Consider the following 17,895-nt stretch of genomic DNA (forward strand, 5'->3'; position numbering starts at 1 on the left):
CTAGTAGGGCAACCCCACTACGGTTGGTAAGATTGGAAAGTAGTATGAAAAATTTGCCTTGTGGAATTAAGGGTCTATCATCTCCTGTTAGGCAACTGAATTTTGTGACTGATTCCACTTCTCCTAATACAAGCGATCTAAAATGTGGATACTTTTAAAATTGGATTTAGGCCTGTGGGGGCATGTAACTCGTCTTGTTCTTTCTGATCAAATTTCTGAACCCACTGACTGGTGAAAAATGGCCATGCGATAAAAATAAAATTAAACGTCTATGATTGAATTTTCCCTTAGTAAATGAGAGTATCTGTTATTACATTGGGAAAGACGTTTAATTAGTATACTACATTGGACTTGCTTGTGTTTCATTACAATTTATGGGTTGTTATTTAGAAATACATTTACCTACTATTCCTTAATGTGGTTTTGTTTTTTTGTTTCTTTTCCTCCCCTGCTAAAGAAAGGGTGGATTTTTTGTCGATCTCTTTGTGAGAGTATCAAATCAGGTTGCTGTAAATATGTATAAGCAACTAGGCTACAGTGTGTACCAGACAGTCTTAGAGTACTACTCAGCTAGCAATGGGGAGCCAGATGAAGATGCTTATGGTAAGTTCTTGTTTGGTCTCGAATGGAACTAGTCTCATGTTGAAGGCTGCTGGGATTGTTTGTAAGACTGTTACTATTTTTTAATATGAAACACATAAAAAAGCATGAAACAATTTGAAAGTATATGAATCGATAATTATATGAATTATATGAAACCATTTCAGATAGTTGCTGATTAATGGGATTTTTGTATTTTTGTAACTTTTCCTAATTAGGATTATATCAGTTACAAAACTTAATCTTGCCACTTACACATTTTGTAACATCTCTGGCAAAATCGACCACAGAACAAGAATAAATGAGAAGGAATGTCAGTGCTTTCTTCCTTTCATCCCATAACAGGGACTTGAAACTTTGTTTTTCTCAGATGTCTATAAGACCCAGTCAGTTTTAGCTCTGTAAAGAAGCTACAGACCAACTCAAGCTGGTGATTGTGGTGGTGTTTGAGGGTCTTGCAGTTACCCCGATTAATAGGTAGAGATGATGTTTGGAGGCCACAGTGTTACAGGTAGGGGTTAAACAGTTTTTTAGGGTCTTTCAGGTGATTTTTCAGGGATTTTTAGGGATATTTCAGGGTTTTTTTTGCAGGAGTTTTTTAGGAATTCTCTGGAAATGTTTAGGATACCTTTAGGGCTTTTTCAATAATTTTTAGGGTGTTTTAATGACTGTTTTACCCGGGCGCCCCAGCCACCCAAGGCACCCCATGCCAGCGCCGCGGCGCTCCAGCCCAGCCTCCCGTCAGCGCCGCCCGTGGTCGCTTCCCCTCTCCTGCCGTCGCCGGTGCATGGCGGGCCGAGCCGCGCCTTCCCCACCGCACCCTCCCGCTTCAGAGCTGCTGGATGGCGTGGCTCCGCCGCCTCCTGCAACCACGGGCGTCCCGGCGTTTCCTTCCACGGCCACAGCCGCGGCCCCGTTCCCGTTCCTGCAGCTCCGCCGCCTCCCGCACGCCCTGTCCTGCCCGCCGCCATGATGACTGCCCGCACTGCGGTAGTGACAGAACCCACGCATGCGCAGTTGCTACAACCCCAGCACCAGCGATATTACTCCGCGCCGACTCATGGAACCACAGCGCTGCTTCCGGGATCAGCTGCACGCATGTGCAGTTCTATCTCCACGGCCCCGCCGCCACCCCCCACTGCATTCGCCTCAGCTTTGGTACAGCCCGGTCCCGGTTCCGAGCCGCTGCGTGCCGCTGTCCGGCCACGGACGGCATCCCTGTGCCCTTTCACGCCACTTCTGCCACCACTGTGTTTATACACGGCACCACAGCAGGCGAAAACTGCAGCGCCTTGCATGTATCCCTCCGCGCCTCACAGAAAGGTGGTTCACATGTCCTTTAATATCATATGTGCAAATATTTCCAGTCTGCATTCTGCCTTATCAGAAGGCTAATTAATTGCTTTATTATACTATATTACATTACATCTAAACCCAATCTGCCAAGTACTCAACCCTGCACACAACTCATGACTGTCACCCAACAGTCCCAACACGCACACACACTTGGCCCCGACAGGCCAAGGAAACAAAACACCATCACTTTGGGTAAACAATCTCCACGCTGCATTCTACTTCGGCACAAACACAGGCACAGCAAATGAGATAAGAATTGTTTTTACCTCCTCTGAGGTTCAGAGAATGTGAATCCCAGAAATATTCTTGGGGAGAATTGTGCCTTGCTTTTCTCTGTGAAGAGAAATGCGGTGACAGGTGCACCCTTGCCTCCAGGGCAAAGAATCACGGAATGGTTTGGGTGGGAAGGGACCTTGAGGTTTATCTTTGATTTATGCAACACTTCAACAGGCAAGAGGGGGCTCATCTGCTTCAGAGCTGCTTGCTTTTCTCACACCTTTCACGAGCAAAGCCTGAAGCAAACCCTCCCAAGTTGCCCTATCGACCAGGGGACCCCTCAGCACTCGGCGACGCTGCCAGCAAAACCTCAAACTTTTACTCACACAGGGACGAGGCCGTGCACTCGGTTGTACTTTGAAGAATTGTTTTGGGGGGGGGGGTTGGGTGTTTTGGGGGGTTTTTTAGGACTATTGAGGGTATGAGAAGGACTTTTTAGGGCTAGGGTATTCTTAGGGTTTTTCAGGGAATTTTTAGGTTTTTTTAGGGTCTTTTCATGGCACAACACATGGAGGCTGAGGGGCAGCTTGAGGGGCACTGTGGGGGCTTGAGAGTGACAGAGGCTGGGAGCTGAGGGAGGAACAGGGAGAGGGGACAGCGGGTGACACACAGAGATGCTGAGGGTGGCAGGGGCAGCTGTAGGGTGACACAGAGAAGCTGGGGGCTGAGGGGCAAAGGAGAGGGGTCAAGGGTGACACACAGGAGCTGAGGGCTGGGGGGCAGAGGGACCGGTTGAGGGGTAAAGGGACAGGGCTTGAGGGCTGGACAGTCCACTGGAGATCAGGGGTACAGGGTACAGCTGTACCACTCCTCACCCCAGCCCTAACCTCAGCCTAAGCAGCCCCCCTAAAAACAGCCTTTTCCCCCAACAGCAGCACAACACAGCAACCCTAACAGCGGGACCAGACAGCAATCCTCACACAGCAGCACAATGACAGAACCCTCAGAGGACAACAGAGCCACTGCAAAAAGGTAGGAACGACATCTGTGGGCTAGACAGCAAGAGGTAGAGTTTGGAGACTGAGCATGTTTTTGTGAGGCTTTTTTTCCAGGACTTTTAAAGGTATTTAGGGGATTTTGGAAGGGACTTTTCTGGGACTTCTTAGGGTATTGTTGGGGATTTTTCAAAGCCATTTTATGAGTCTTTAGCATATTTTGAAGATTACAGTCAGGGTCAGAGGAAACACCCTCTGAAAAGGCAGAGTTTTAGGACTGCAGTGGAATGCTTGAGCAAGGGGCCAGCGGTGGCACAGCGGGTCGGGTCCCACGCTGCCAGTCCAAAGGTTGTAAGTTTTAGATCCAGCTAAGCTGTTGCGGGTAGGGTTAGATGCTCTCAGCTTTGGTCTGGGAGAACTTCCGCACAGAAAAACTCACCCCCCGCGTCTCCCGACGCCAGTTCGCAGGAGGTGCTCGGCACTGCCAGGGCAGCCCGAGTTCTCGGCGGGGGCAGCTTTGCTCCCGGAGAAATCCTGCGCCGGCCCTCTTCCCCGTAAAGCCAAACTCACCCCCGCTGCGCGTCGACGTCCGTTCGCAGGAGGCACGTGGCACTCCAAGGGCGGCAAGAGTTCTCGGCGTCGGCAGCCGCGGTCCGTGAGAAATCGTTCTCTGCGGTTTTGGAGGAGGTTTCGGCCACGGGCACACAGAGAGGAAAGACGGTTAATTTCCTTAGAAAGGAAAGTCTGGCAGCCCATGGTTTAAGGGGCAGACGAAGGGCTGTGCAGGGGAAGGAACTCCTCACAGGACCTTTCTTCACCTCAAGCCCCACTCCAAGGTCTAGCAGCCCCCCGTGTGCCCAGCTGCTTTCAGAGGGTTACCCAGGCACACCCGCACAGGGAGCTGCTAGTCCAGAGGGGCTAACGGGGGCATCCCAAGGGTCCCTCCAGGAACTACGGTCGGAGCATCCAGCACAGACTAGGGAGCAGCCGGACCCACCCGGGCACGGAGCAACACTTTGAGAAAATGCCAAGGGAAGAGCCCTTTTGCCAAGGGGCAGCATCTGAGCGGGCCAGGCAGCATGTGGGGTTCCAGGAGAGGGCTTTCAACTTTCCCCTTTTACTGTGTCAGTCCCTCCCCAGGGCCCCCAGACCCTCCACAGCACTCCCAGAAAGGAGAGGGGTTATTAGGAGAAAAAGGGTTTAGAAAAAAGGGAAAAAGCTTCCTTTTCCTTTATTTTTTGTGTTCAAACTGGGAGGGACTCTGCTACCCCTGCAATTTTAATGGTCTCAGTTGAAAGAATCCCTGCCTTTTCTATGCTGTTCGGGGTGTTAATTGACAGGGAGTCCTCATTTTTGATTATTTTCCAGTTTAAGTAGAAGGGGAAAACCTTGACAATGTTTCTTATGGGTTTGAATTAAGGGTAGCCAGCCCCTTTTTGTTGTCCTGAGGCCTAAATTGAGGGAGAAGCCCAGCTATACCCTCCATCTTAAGAGTTTGAACTGAGGGAAAAATCCCTCTTTTTTCATCACCGGAGAGATTTAAAGAGAGAGGAAAACCTCTGGATTCCACTGGAGAGGAAAACCCCTCTTTTCCCAGTACTTAAGGAGAATAAATTAAAGGGCAGAAGCTATTTATTTGCCATTGTATTAGTTTCAGTAGAGGTAGCTGGCCCATTTCCTCTGTTTAAGGGGTGCACTGGAAGGAAGCTCTGCTTTTTTCAGCATTTTAAGGGTTTAAAACTACATTTCAGGGCTCTTCTTTCTGTGCCATAGGACCAAGTATCTCAGAGCAGGGTAAGCCGGGCACGCACTTAACCCTTACACTGCCTGGGAAGCTTTTGTTTTTCTTATTTTTACTTATAAAGTAGTTAGGCCTAATTAGAGGTCCCAAGGAGACTTAGACAATTTTCTCCACCCAGCTTAGTCACACGTGAAATACTACTTAGTAGCCACTAAGCAATGATTAGGAAAGTTAACAGCAAATCACCCAATTTATCTAGTTATGCTGTCTAAACAGAAACTTTTATTTCTTACCAGTTTTGTACCCTTTTGCTCCAAATAGATGTTGCAAAAAAAAATCACTGATATTTTTCTGGAGAGTTTTCTTCTATAACAAGCCCTCTACTCCCCTTGAAATCAAATTAGAAATGCCAAACACCTGCAGCCACTCTGTGGGGTTTTATACCCGGTGGGATTCACTCCCTCCCTTTTCCTGGGTGCCATGGGAACGAGAGGCGGGCACCATCAGGGGTATATTAACCCCAGCCTTTGCTTGGGGCCTTCATTCCCCCTCTGGGATGTGCTGGGATCAGAGCTCTCCTCTCATTTCAGGTAAGAGGCTCTTTCAGTTTACCTCAGCTTGTTTTCAGCAGGTGTTTCTGGGCATCTAAAGCAACAGAGGCTTTGAAGATACTGTGAAGAAAACAGCCTGGAATACAGGGAGCATTTAAGTTCACAATTTTGGGTTTTGTGTTTAGGGGTGGTAAAGTGCATTTGTAATTTCTGATTTTGTTCTGTTTTTTTTTTTTTAGGAGGAGCGCAGCTTCCAGAGGCTCCAGGTTGTGTCAACTATAACACTTTTTTCAGCAGATTCATCGTGTCCCAAGAGGCATCTGCCCAGTGTCCAAGATGATGTTTGAGATTGAGGCTTCAGGTGAGTTGAGGATTGTGACTAGGAGAGGGAGGGTGAGCGGGTATCCGGTTAGGAGTTATTGTTGGGGGGGTGGTTTTGAAGGCAGCAGGGTGAGAAAGGGTGTTTATTTGAGCCCCCCACCCCAGGCCTTTTAGAAGCTGAGCAGAGGCATTCACACGTCTTACAGCACACAAGGTCACCCACTGCACTCACAGGAATGCCATTTAACTTTGCCTTTCTCTAACCCAGGTGCCACTCATAATAATGGCCGCAGCCTTGGAATCAGGATGAAGCTGTAGCCTGAAGGAGCCAGGCCCACTCAGGAGAGGGCAAGTAGCTGACTCGCTGGGATTTGGCCCACATACCTCTGAACTCATACATTGGTTTTGGTTTTCTTTATTGTAGCTGACCGAGAGGCTAACAGGTGATCACGGGGCCCTCCGAGGCAGACTCATTTCAGGTGCAACGTGGATCCTCATCACCGATCATCCAAAAGATAAGTCAGGGCCACGGCCTGGAGTTGGGACAATGGGAGAGTAGCGGGTTGGGAGTTCCTGGGACAGATTTAAAAATTAGCAGAGGGAAAAGCAATCTCCTCCAAGGGGCCTCTTAGGACAGCTGAAGGGAGAGGCTCTGATTTTGACGGCAGCTTTCAGGCGGGCAGCGCAGAACAGTTCCGGTCCCCGTCGTGTTGTCCGGTGTACCGTGTTACCTAGTGTGTCTTTGGGGTCCCTTTTGCCTTTTCCCCTCGAGACCCTCACCACAAGCATAATGTGTTGTGTTTGTCGTCCCCCTGTTTGTCACGTTCCGTGTCACGGGTGTCCGCACATATTTGTGCCGGAGCCGCTCTGCCCTGCCCTGCCGCATAGCCTGCTGCAACAGGACAAGTTCCAGGGAGTTGCAGTTTGTGGGGTGTTGCCAGACTCTAGATGATATTCCTAGATAGACACAAGATGTTTGGAGCTGTGAAGTTATCCTGCAGGCCTTTGACTTTTGTCCTCGCTTTCTTCCAGACGCAGAAGGATAAAATCCAGGGCAAAATCTATCCACCCATCCCGGGCGAGGAGGTTCCCCCGAGCAGGTCAGTCACGGTTTGTCTCTGCAGGGAGAGTGTAAAGTGTGACTTTGTTACAGCTCTGTTCTTTTTCTTTTTAGGAGGTAAAGCTGGATATCAGCAGTCAAGGTGAGGTGGGCAAGGTGAGCATTGAGTAGTGTCCAGAAGCAGTTGTTATTGCTCCAGTCTCACTTTCCGGTGCAACTCTAAGCATCCGTTCCTGTGCTTTCATCAGCCTCGGAGCGCGGCCGAAGGGTGCGGTCCCAGGAGCCGGGCATTCTTAGGAGAACGGTGAGTGGCAGAATTGTTGGGTTTTGGCCAGTGTGCTGCAGAGATCATGCACTGATATTGGCATTTTTTCATGTAGCTGACTAAGAAACAACAGGGAGTTGTTGAACAACAGTGCCAGCAGGAACTTCCCAGATGTTGAGGCTGCCTTCTTTTGCACCTGATATGGACCTGCATCCCCAGATGTCTGAGAGATAAGTAGAGGGCTACAACCCACAGAGGGGATGAAAGCGGGGTGCAGGGCAGGGACCCACTGGGAGGGGTTTTTGAGTCTCCTTTGGAGATGGGGGTGTCCATGAAGCGGCCCCTTAGGCCCCATAAAAGCAAAGCCTGGCTTTGGATCACAGTGCTGAGGTGCGCAGGGCAGAGGAGCCCCGGTGTGTATCGTGTCACTTGTCTTTTGTGTATTATGTGTTGTTTGGATATGTCATGTCCTTTACCTTAGGCCTTGGAGGGGCCTGTCAGAAACCCTGGCATCATTGTTAGCATCTGTGATCTCTGCATTCCTAGAGAATGGCACCAATGCCATAGAACTTTTGCCTCAGGAGCTCAGACAGGCATCAGACTCTCTTATCTCTTAAAAAGCATCCGGTCAGGTGTCTTTTCAGGTCTTGTTCTGAGCTGTATGGACAGCTCTGCCCCGCCAGGATCCATTATGGCGGACTAGGACTTGTGAGAACGTGAGGGCAGGTAGAGGCTTCTGGCCGTAGGATTCTCAGGCATCCATCTTTGCAGTTCTTGGAATAAATCATTCGGTTAGCATCTTCTTCCTCCAGGTTTCTCTGAGCCTCATCAGCTCACCATCGGTCTCCCCTCGGTCATCTCCTTTTGCATTCTCTCAGTCCTCGCAGCCATTTTCCTTGCCAGGAGATTTCTGTCCGTGTTGTGTCCTCGTTGTCTGTCACGTCCTGTCTGTCCTGTGTCACGGGTGTCTGCACACATTTGTGCCGGAGCTGCTCTGCCCTGCTGCATAGCCTGGTGTAATAGGACCAAGCCCTGGGGGGTTAAAATTTGTAATGTGGGCTGTACTTGGACTCCAGATGCTATTCCTATATTGACCTGAGGTGTTTGCAGCTTTTGAGATTTTCTGCAGGTGTTTGACTTATGTTCTAACTCTCTTTCAGTTGCAGATGCATTGCACCCATGGCAGAGCCCCCCATCCTGGGTGAGGGGGTTCCCACAAGCAGGTCAGTCACCATTGGTCTCTGCAGGGGGAGTGTCAAGGGTGACCCTGTTACAGCTCTGTTCTTTGTCTTTCTTTTTAGGAAGTAAATCTGGATCTCAGCAGTCAAGTTCAGGAGAGCAAGGTGATCAGTAGCCTTTCTTGTTGCTGAGGTCTCAATTCCTGGGGCAAGTCTAAGTCTCCATTCTCGTTTTTGTGCCTTAGGCCATCCACTCGGAGCACGCCAGGCTCCCATCCCCAGCGGCCGATGGACCAGGTTTGCCGCTCTCGCCAGCCCTGAGTTCTGGGTCAGGAACCGCCGAGGAGCTGCGGTGAGTCGGGGAAGTAGGGAGGAGGAGCGAGGGTCCACTCAGGTTTCAGCCATGCCAAATCACCTCATCTCCTCTTAGCCCAGGCACCCCCTGTGACGACGGCCTCGGTCTCCGAGCGTGCCCGAAGCATGCGGCCCGAGCAGCTGAGCGTTCTTAGGAGGACGGTGAGTAGCAGACTTGTGGGGTTTTGGCCGATGGGCTGCCGAGATCGGGCACTGATGTTTGGTTTTCTTTAATACAGCTGTCTGAGAGACACCAGCCCGGTGCCAGCAGGACCTTCCCGGCTGACGAGGTGGCCTTTCTTCGCACCCGAGACCGGCATCCCCAGCTGTGCGAGAGATAAGTAGAGGGCCACGACCCACAGAGGGGATGAAAGCAGGGGGCTGGTTTGGGAATTACTGGGAGCGGTTTTTTAGTCTGCTTTGGAGGTGGGGGGATGTCCCTGAAGCAGCCCCTTAGGCCCCATAAAAGCAAAGCCTGACTTTGGATCACAGTGCTGAGGTGCGCAGGGCCGAGCAGTCCCGGTGTGTATCGTGTCACTTGTCTTTTGTGTATTATGTGTTGTTTGCATATGTCATGTCTTTTACCTTAGGCCTTGGAGGGGCCTGTCAGAAACCCTGGCATCGTTGTTAGCATCTGTGATCTCTGCATTCCTCGGCCTGGCACCCAGGCCATGGAACTTTGGACTCAGGAGCTCAGACAGGCATCAGACTCTCTTGTCTCTTTAGAAGCATCCGGTCAGGTGTCTTTTCAGGTCTTGTTCTGAGCTGTGTGGACAGCTCTGCCCCGCCAGGATCCATTATGGCGGACTAGGACTTGAAAGAACGTGAGGGCAGGTAGAGGCTTCTGGCCGTAAGATTCTCGGGCATCTATCTTTGCAGTTCTTGGAATAAATCATTCAGTTTGCATTTTCTTCTTCCTCCAGGTTTCTCTGAGCCTCATCAGCTCACCATCGGTCTCCCCTCGGTCATCTCCTTTTGCATTCTCTCAGTCCTCGCAGCCATTTCCTTGCCAGGAGCTTTCTGTCCGTGTTGTGTCCCCGTTGTCTGTCACGTCCCGTCCCGTGTCACGGGTGTGTGCACACATTTGTGCCGGAGCTGCTCTGCCCTGCCGCATAGCCTGGTGTAATAGGACAAGTCCCGGGGACTTGAAGTTTGTAATGTGGGGTGTAGTTGCACTCTAGGTGGGATTTGTAGATGGACACAGGATATCTGGAGCTCTTAAGTTTTCCTGCAACAGTTTGACTCTTGTCCTAACTTTTTTTTCAGATTCAGATGGATTAAATGTGTGCCAGAGGGCCCCATCCCGGGTGAGGGGTTTCCCCTGAGCAGGTGAGGCACCATTTGTCTCTGCAGCAGAAGTGTATGTGGTGACTCTGTTACAGCTCTGTTCTTTGTCTTTCTTTTTAGGAAGTAAATCTGGATACCAGCAGTCAAGGTGAGCAGTGGAGAGAAGTAGTTGTTATTGCTCCAGTCTCAGTTTCTGGTGCTGCTCTAAGTTTCCATTCTCTTTTTTGTACCTTAGGCAATCCACTCGGAGCCTGCCAAGCCCCTGTCACCAGACGGCCGATGCACCGGGTTCCCTGCACGTGCGAGCCCTGTGGATGCGTTACAGGATCTGGTGAGGAAGCCCTGATCTTTTCTATTTAAAGGTGTCACCAGGTGGCCTTGGGCAGCTGCCAAGGAGTTGCGGTGAGTCGGGGAAGCAGGAAGGAGGAGCGAGGCTCCCCTCAGGTTTCAGCCATGCCACATGACCTCGTCTCCTCTTACCCCAGGCTTACCCCGTGACAACGGCATCAGCCTCGGAGCACAGCCGAAGGGTGCGGCCCCAGGAGCCGGGCATTCTTAGCAGAACGGTGAGTGGCAGAATTGTTGGGTTTTGGCCAGTGTGCTGCAATGATCATGCATTAATATTTGCATTTCTTTCACGTAGCTGACTAAGAAACAACAGGGAGTTGTTGAACAACAGTGCCAGCAGGAACTTCCCAGATGTTGAGGCTGCCTTCTTTTGCACCTGACACGGACCTGAATCCCCAGATGTCTGAGAGATAAGTAGAGGGCTACAACCCACAGAGGGGATGAAAGCGGGGCGCAGGGCAGGGACCCACCGGGAGGGGTTTTTGAGTCCCCTTTGGAGATGGGGGTGTCCATGAAGCGGCCCCTTAGGCCCCATAAAAGGAAAGCCTGGCTTTTGATCACAGTGCTGAGGTGCGCAGGGCAGAGGAGCCCCGGTGTGTATCGTGTCACTTGTCTTTTGTGTATTATGTGTTGTTTGGATATGTCATGTCCTTTACCTTACGCCTTGGAGGGGCCTGTCAGGAGCCCTGGCATCATTGTTAGCATCTGTGATCTCTGCATTCCTAGAGAATGGCACCAATGCCATAGAACTTTGGACTCAGGAGCTCAGACAGGCATCAGACTCTCTTGTCTCTTAAAAAGCATCCGGTCAGCTGTCTTTTCAGGTCTTGTTCTGAGCTGTATGGACAGCTCTGCCCCGCCAGGATCCATTATGGCGGACTAGGACTTGAAAGAACGTGAGGGCAGGTAGAGGCTTCTGGCCGTAGGATTCTCAGGCATCCATCTTTGCAGTTCTTGGAATAAATCATTTGGTTAGCATCTCCTTCCTCCAGGTTTCTCTGAGCCTCATCAGCTCACCCGCGGTCTCTCCTCGGTCATCTCATTTGGCATCTTCTCAGTCCTTGCAGTCATCCTTCTTGCCCAGAGATTTCTGTCCGTGTTGTGTCCTCGTTGTCTGTCACGTCCCGTCCCGTGTCACGGGTGTGTGCACACACATTTGTGCCGGAGCTGCTCTGCCCTGCCGCATAGCCTGGTGCAATAGGACAAGCCCTGGGGACTTGAAGTTTGTAATGTGGGGTGTACTTGGACTCTAGATGCCATTCCTAGATTGACCTAAGGTGTTTGCAGGTTTTGAGTTATCCTGCAGGTGTTTGACATATGTTCTGACTTTCTTTCAGGAGTAGATGCATTGCACCCATGGCAGAGCCCCCCATCCTGGGTGAGGGGCTTCCCACAAGCAGGTCAGTCACCATTTGTTTCTGCAGGGGGAGTGTCAAGGGTGACCCTGTTACAGCTCTGTTCTTTGTCTTTCTTTTTAGGAAGTAAATCTGGATCTCAGCAGTCAAGTTCAGGAGAGCAAGGTGATCAGGAGCATTTCTTGTTGCTGAGGTCTCAATTCCTGGGCCAAGTCTAAGTCTCCATTCTCTTTTTTGTACCTTAGGCAATCCACTCGGAGCCTGCCAAGCCCCCGTCACCAGCCGGCCGACGCACCGGGTTCCCTGCACGTGTGAGCCCTGTGGATGCGTTACAGGATCTGGTGATGAAGCCCTGATCTTTTCTATTTAAAGGTGCCATCCAGGCGGCCTTGGGCAGCTGCCAAGGAGTTGGGGTGAGCAGGGGAAGTAGGGAGGAGGAGCGAGGGTCCCCTCAGGTTTCAGCCATGCCAAATCACCTCATCTCCTCTTAACCCAGGCACCCCCCGGGATGACGGCCTCGGTCTCCGAGCGTGCCCGAAGCGTGCGGCCCGAGCAGCTGAGCGTTCTTAGGAGCACGGTGAGCAGCAGACTTGTGGGGTTTTGGCCGAGGGGCTGCCGAGATCGGGCACTGATGTTTGATTTTCTTTAATACAGCTGTCTGAGAGACACCAGCCCGGTGCCAGCAGGACCTTCCCAGCTGACGAGGTGGCCTTTCTTGACACCTGAGACCGACAGCTCCAGCAGTGCGAGAGATAAGTAGAGAGCCACGACCCACAGAGGGGATGAAAGCAGGGGGCTGGGTCGGGAATTACTGGGAGGGGTTTTTGAGTCCCCTTTGGAGGTGGGGGGGTGTCCCTGAAGCGGCCCCTTAGGCCCCATAAAAGCAAAGCCTGACTTTGGATCACAGTGCTGAGGTGCACAGCGCAGAGCAGTCCCGGTGTGTATTGTGTCACTTGTCTTTTGTGTATTATGTGTTGTTTGGATATGTCATGTCCTTTACCTTAGGCCTTTGGGGGGCCTGTCAGAAACCCTGGCATCATTGTTAGCATCTGCGATCTCTGCATTCCTAGAGAATGGCACCCAGGCCATGGAACTTTTGCCTCAGGAGCTCAGACAGGCATCAGACTCTCTTGTCTCTTTAGAAGCATCCGGTCAGCTGTCTTTTCAGGTCTTGTTCTGAGCTGTATGGACAGCTCTGGCCCGCCAGGATCCATTATGGCGGACTAGGACTTGTGAGAAGGTGAGGGCAGGTAGAGGCTTCTGGCCGTAGGATTCTCGGGCATCCATCTTTGCAGTTCTTGGAATAAATCATTCGGTTAGCATCTTCTTCCTCCAGGTTTCTCTGAGCCTCATCAGCTCACCATCAGTCTTACGTCAGTCATCTAATTTTCTGTCCCTGTGCTCCTTGCAGTCATCCTTCTTGCCCAGAGTTTTCTGTCTGTGTTGTGTCCCCGTTGTCTGTCACGTCCTGTCTGTCCTGTGTCACGGGTGTGTGCACACACATTTGTGCCGGAGCTGCTCTGCCCTGCCGCATAGCCTGGTGCAATAGGAGAAGCCCTGGGGAGTTGAAATTTGTAATGTGGGGTGTACTTGGAATCTAGATGCCATTCCTAGATTGACCTAAGGTGTTTGCAGGTTTTGAGTTATCCTGCAGGTGTTTGACATATGTTCTGACTCTCTTTCAGGTGCAGATGCATTGCACCCATGGCAGAGCCCCCATCCTGGGTGAGGGGGTTCCCACAAGCAGGTCAGTCACCATTTGTCTGTGCAGGGGGAGTGTCAGGGGTGACCCTGTTACAGCTTTTTTTTTTTTGTCTTTCTTTTTAGGAAGTAAATCTGGATCTCAGCAGTCAAGTTCAGGAGAGCAAGGTGATCAGTAGCATTTCTTTTTGCTGAGGTCTCAATTCCTGGGGAAAGTCTAAGTCTCCATTCTCGTTTTTGTGCCTTAGGCCATCCGCTCGGAGCACGCCAAGCTCCCATCCCCAGCGGCCGATGGACCGGGTTTGCTGCTCTCGCCAGCCCCGAGTTCCGGGTCAGGAGCCGCCGAGGAGCTGCGGTGAGTCGGGGTAGTAGGGAGGAGGAGCGAGGGTCCACTCAGGTTTCAGCCATGCCAAATCACCTCATCTCCTCTTAACCCAGACACCCCCTGTGACGACGGCCTCGGTCTCCGAGCGTGCCCGAAGCGTGCGGCCCGAGCAGCTGAGCGTTCTTAGGAGAAGGGTGAGTCGCAGACTTGTGGGGTTTTGGCCGAGGGGCTGCCAAGATCGGGCACTGATGTTTGGTTTTCTTTAATACAGCTGTCTGAGAGACACCAGCCCGGTGCCAGCAGGCCCTTCCCGGCTGACGAGGTGGCCTTTCTTCGCACCCGAGACCGGCATCCCCAGCTGTGCGAGAGATAAGTAGAGGGCCACGACCCACAGAGGGGATGAAAGCGGGGTGCTGGTTTGGGAATTACTGGGAGGGGTTTTTGAGTCCCCTTTGGAGGTGGGGGGGTGTCCATGAAGTGGCCCCTTAGGCCCCATAAAAGCAAAGCCTGGCTTTTGATCACAGTGCTGAGGTGCGCAGGGCAGAGCAGTCCCGGTGTGTATCGTGTCACTTGTCTTTTGTGTATTATGTGTGTTTGGATATGTCATGTCCTTTACCTTAGGCCTTGGAGGGGCCTGTCAGAAACCCTGGCATCATTGTTAGCATCTGTGCTCTCTGCATTCCTAGAGAATGGCACCCAGGCCATGGAACTTTGGACTCAGGAGCTCAGACAGGCATCAGACTCTCTTGTCTCTTTAGAAGCATCCGGTCAGGTGTCTTTTCAGGTCTTGTTCTGAGCTGTATGGACAGCTCTGCCCCGCCAGGATCCATTATGGCGGACTAGGACTCGAAAGAACGTGAGGGCAGGTAGAGGCTTCTGGCCGTAGGATTCTCAGGCATCCATCTTTGCAGTTCTTGGAATAAATCATTCGGTTAGCATCTTCTTCCTCCAGGTTTCTCTGAGCCTCATCAGCTCACCATCGGTCTCTCCTCGGTCCTCTCCTTTTGCATTCTCTCAGTCCTCGCAGCCATTTTCCTTGCCAGGAGCTTTCTGTCTCTGTCGTGTCCCCGTTGTCTGTCACGTCCTGTTCTGTGTCACGGGTGTGTGCACACACATTTGTGCCGGAGCTGCTCTGCCCTGCCGCATAGCCTGGTGTAATAGGACAAGTCCCGGGGACTTGAAGTTTGTAATGTGGGGTGTAGTTGGACTCTAGGTGGGATTTGTAGATGGACACAGGATATCTGGAGCTCTTAAGTTTTCCTGCAACAGTTTGACTCTTGTCCTAACTTTTTTTTCAGATTCAGATGGATTAAATGTGTGCCAGAGGGCCCCATCCCGGGTGAGTGGTTTCCCCCGAGCAGGTGAGGCACCATTTGTCTCTGCAGCAGAAGTGTAAATGATGCCTCTGTTACAGCTCTGTTCTTTGTCTTTCTTTTTAGGAAGTAAATCTGGATACCAGCAGTCAAGGTGAGCAGTGGAGGGAAGTAGCTCTTATTGCTCAGGTTTCAGTTTCTGGTGCAGCTCTAAGTTTCCATTCTCTTTTTTGTGGTTTAGGCAATCCACTCGGAGCCTGCCGAGCCCCTGTCACCAGCTGGCTGATGCACCAGGTTCCCTGCACGTGTGAGCCCTGTGGATGCGTTACAGGACCTGGTGATGAAACCCTGAACTCTTCTATTTGAAGGTGCCATCCAGGTGGCCTTGGGCAGCTGCCAAGGAGTTGGGGTGAGCAGGGGAAGTAGGGAGGAGGAGCGAGGGTCCCCTCAGGTTTCAGCCATGCTAAATCACCTCATCTCCTCTTAACCCAGGCACCCCCTGTGACGACGGCCTCGGTCTCCGAGCGTGCCCGAAGCATGCGGCCCGAGCAGCTGAGCGTTCTTAGGAGCACGGTGAGTAGCAGACTTGTGGGGTTTTGGCCGATGGGCTGCTGAGATCGGGCACTGATGTTTGGTTTTCTTTAATACAGCTGTCTAAGAGACACCAGCCCGGTGCCAGCAGGAGCTTCCCAGCTGACGAGGTGGCCTTTCTTCGCACCCGAGACCGGCATCCCCAGCTGTGCGAGAGATAAGTAGAGGGCTACGAACCACAGAGGGGATGAAAGCAGGGGGCTGGTTTGGGAATTACTGGGAGGGGTTTTTGAGTCCACTTTGGTGATAGGGGCTGTCCATGAAGTGGCCCCTTAGGCCCCATAAAAGCAAAGCCTGACTTTTGATCACAGTGCTGAGGTGCGCAGGCCAGAGCAGTCCCGGTGTGTATCGTGTCACTTGTCTTTTGTGTATTATGTGTGTTTGGGTATGTCATGTCCTTTACCTTAGGCCTTGGAGGGGCCTGTCAGAAACCCTGGCATCATTGTTAGCATCTGTGATCTCTGCATTCCTCGGCCTGGCACCCAGGCCATAGAACTTTTGCCTCAGGAGCTCAGACAGGCATCAGACTCTCTGGTCTCTTTAGAAGCATCCGGTCAGCTGTCTTTTCAGGTCTTGTTCTGAGCTGTATGGACAGCTCTGCCCCGCCAGGATCCATTATGGTGGACTAGGACTTGAAAGAACGTGAGGGCAGGTAGAGGCTTCTGGCCGTAGGATTCTCGGGCATCCATCTTTGCAGCTCTTGGACTAAACCTTCAGTTTAGCATCTTCTTCCTCCAGGTTTCTCTGAGCCTCATCAGCTCACCATCGGTCTCCCCTCAGTCATCTCCTTTTGCATTCTCTCAGTCCTCGCAGCCATTTTCCTTGCCAGGAGATTTCTGTCCGTGTTGTGTCCCCGTTGTCTGTCACATCCTGTCTCTCCTGTGTCACGGGTGTGTGCACACATTTGTGCCGGAGCTGCTCTGCCCTGCCGCATAGCCTGGTGCAATAGGACAAGCCCTGGGGACTTGAAATTTGTAATGTGGGGTGTAGATGGACTCCAGATGCCATTCCTAGATTGACCTAAGGTGTTTGCAGGTTTTGAGTTATCCTGCAGGTGTTTGACATATGTTCTGACTCTCTTTCAGGTGCAGATGCATTGCACCCATGGCAGAGCCCCCCATCCTGGGTGAGGGGGTTCCCACAAGCAGGTCAGTCACCATTTGTCTGTGCAGGGGGAGTGTCAAGGGTGACCCTGTTACAGCGCTGTTTTTTGTCTTTATTTTTAGGTAGTAAATCTGGATCCCAGCAGTCAAGTTGAGGAGAGCAAGGTGATCAGTAGCATTTCTTTTTGCTGAGGTCTCAGTTCCTGGGGCAAGTCTAAGTCTCCATTCTCGTTTTTGTGCCTTAGGCCATCCGCTCGGAGCACGCCAAGCTCCCATCCCCAGTGGCCGATGGATCGGGTTTCCTGCTCTCATGAGCCCTGAGTTCCGGGTCAGGAACTGCCGCGGCGCTGCGGTGAGTCGGGGAAGTAGGGAGGAGGAGCGAGGGTCCCCTCAGGTTTCTGCCATGCCAAATCACCTCATCTCCTCTTAGCCCAGGCACCCCCTGTGACGACGGCCTCGGTCTCCGAGCGTGCCCGAAGCGTGCGGCCCGAGCAGCTGAGCGTTCTTAGGAGAAGGCTGAGTAGCAGACTTGTGGGGTTTTGGCCGAGGGGCTGCCATGATCGGGCACTGATGTTTGGTTTTCTTTAATACAGCTGTCTGAGAGACACCAGCCCGGTGCCAGCAGGACGTTCCCGGCTGGCGTGATGGCCTTTCTTCGCACCCGAGACCGGCATCCCCAGCTGTGCGAGAGATAAGTAGAGGGCCATGACCCACAGAGGGGATGAAAGCAGGGGGCTGGTTTGGAAATTACTGGGAGGGGTTTTTGAGTCTCCTTTGGTGATAGGGGCTGTCCATGAAGTGGCCCCTTAGGCCCCATAAAAGCAAAGCCTGGCTTTGGATCACAGTGCTGAGGTGCGGAGGGCAGAGCAGTCCCGGTGTGTATCGTGTCACTTGTCTTTTGTGTGTCATGTGTGTTTGGATATGTCATGTCCTTTACCTTAGGCCTTTGGGGGGCCTGTCAGAAACCCTGGCCTCATTGTTAGCATCTGTGATCTCTGCATTCCTCGGCCTGGCACCCAGGCCATAGAACTTTTGCCTCAGGAGCTCAGACAGGCATCAGACTCTCTTGTCTCTTTAGAAGCATCCGGTCAGATGTCTTTTCAGGTCTTGTTCTGAGCTGTGTGGACAGCTCTGCCCTGCCAGGATCCATTATGGCGGACTAGGACTTGAAAGAACGTGAGTACAGGTAGAGGCTTCTGGCCATAGGATTCTCGGGCATCCATCCTTGCAGTTTT

The sequence above is a fragment of the Molothrus aeneus genome, chromosome 11 (genome assembly GCF_037042795.1).
Source record: "Molothrus aeneus isolate 106 chromosome 11, BPBGC_Maene_1.0, whole genome shotgun sequence".
Lineage (NCBI taxonomy): Eukaryota > Metazoa > Chordata > Aves > Passeriformes > Icteridae > Molothrus > Molothrus aeneus.